The sequence below is a fragment of the Triticum dicoccoides genome, chromosome 7B (assembly GCF_002162155.2).
Source record: "Triticum dicoccoides isolate Atlit2015 ecotype Zavitan chromosome 7B, WEW_v2.0, whole genome shotgun sequence".
Taxonomy (NCBI): domain Eukaryota; kingdom Viridiplantae; phylum Streptophyta; class Magnoliopsida; order Poales; family Poaceae; genus Triticum; species Triticum dicoccoides.
Window position 1 is genome coordinate 683,943,490 of NC_041393.1, and position 1,777 is coordinate 683,945,266.

Below are 1,777 nucleotides of genomic sequence, written 5' to 3' on the forward strand. Positions count from 1 at the left end.
GAGGGAATCTCACAAAACATGGCATCATGGCATAAAGTGTACATCGACCTATTCATAGAAAATCTGCCACAACATGTCGAGTAGCCGAGCTATAGTAAATGGGTCTATCTAGGTCTGGGTCGACTTAGACTTCGCGATGTCTAAGTCGACTGATGTCACCTAAGGCAGATAGGGCCTTTTTCGTTTTTATGTTGTTTGTTTGTTTGTATATTTGGGCTGGACTGTTTGTTTCTTTGTCTTTGTATTTTCTTGATACGGAGAAGAAGTGCTCAACCAGACAAGTAAATAAAAAAACATTTTTCCGTCACCAGTATAGCTCATTGTTCAGTTCTTGTCTTTGCGTGCCACCTTGCTTCTCTTTTTCTTTTTCATTTTTGTAATTTCTTTCAAAAATACATTTTGTATATTAGGACAAAATTCATTCTTTAATGTAACAAAGAAACAAAATGAAAACAAGACAGCTAAATAGTGTGGCCTTGTTTTTCAAAAGAAAAGAATATTAAGTTGCATACAAAGACAAAGAATATTTGGAGGACATGCAAATGTGTGCATCTGACGTGGGTAGCATTGGTTTTTTAACAAATCAACAAAAAGAAGAAAAATACAAATTAGAAATACGAGGGAAAAAATAAAAGAAAAAAGAAAGTAGAAAAAAAAGGAAAGATCAATAATAAACCCGCATAGCAGGCCACAGCCAAGCCGGGTGTGTGGTTGCAAAAAAAAATCAGTTGCAGCTAGGGGCGAGACTTGCAGTTGCAAGCCTACTGTCAGACATGCAACTCCAAGGGTGACACTTCCAGTTGGAAGCCTAGTGTAGTTGCATTAGGTTGCGACACTTGCAGTTGCAAACCCTAGTGTCGTACATGTAACTACACCCTCTCCTGATGCCCACTTACAAAACAAAAATGTCAGTTGCATTGGGTGTGTAGGCATACAGTTGCAAAAGGGCGACACTTGTAGTTGCAAGCCTAGTATCGGACATGCAACTCCCCCCTTCCTGTCGTTCCCTTACAAAACAAAAAAATGTCTAGTAGGAGTCGAGTGTGTAGGCATGCAGTTGCAGTCGAGGGTGAAATTTGTAGTTGCAAGCATATTGTCGCACATGCAACTCCCCCCTCCCTTGCCGCTCACTTACAAAGAAAAGGTCAGTCGCGGCCGGGTGTGCAGGCATGCAGTTGCAATCAAGAGCAACACTTGAAGTTGCAAGCCTACTGTCATACATGCAATTGTAGTCGAGAGCGACACTTGTAGTTGCAAGTCTATTGTCGGACAAGCAAACACAAGGCTAGTTGCAGTCGATAGGGGACATGTTGTTGCATTCGAGGGCCTCACTTGAAGTTGCAAACCTAGTACCATGTATGCACCTCCCATCCCCTCTCCTGACACTCACTTACAAAACAAAAAAATTCACTTGCAGTCGGGTGTGGAGGCATGCAGTTGTAGTTGAGGACGACACTTGCGATTGCAAGCCATCTGTCGAACATGCAATTGTAATTGAGGGCGACACTTGTACTTGCAAGCGTATTGTCGGACATGCAATTCATCCTCTCTCGGACACGGAAACACAAGGCCAGTTGCAATTGATAGAGGACATGCAATTACAGTCGAGGGTGATACTTGCAGTTGCAAGCCTAGTATCGGACATGCAGCTACCCCGGCCCCTATCCCGCCACCCACTAACAAATAAAAAATGTCGGTTGCAGTCGGGTGTGTGTGCATGCAATTGTAGTCAGGTGCGTAGGCATGCAGTTCCAGCCGAGGGCGGCACTTGCAATTG